Raw genomic sequence first — 245 nt, forward strand, 5'->3', positions numbered from 1 at the left:
TGTTAGGTAAAGTTCAGGCTGTAGTTGAGCCCTTCGCCCAGAGGGTGTACCACACATATACCTTTACGTGTGCCCTTTAGGGGAGAGCTTACCAATCCTCTTCCCTCCCCTCTCTGCCACATTTGAGAGTTTGTTTTTCACTCATGTGGGCATGCAATTGTCATCTACTCATCAGCCATAAGAAAAGATAGAGATTTTACATGTTTTTTATTAACCTGGATGGAGGTGAAGAATATTCTGCTTAG

The sequence above is a fragment of the Otolemur garnettii genome, unplaced genomic scaffold (genome assembly GCF_000181295.1).
Source record: "Otolemur garnettii isolate 467f Iridium unplaced genomic scaffold, OtoGar3 scaffold00003, whole genome shotgun sequence".
Lineage (NCBI taxonomy): Eukaryota > Metazoa > Chordata > Mammalia > Primates > Galagidae > Otolemur > Otolemur garnettii.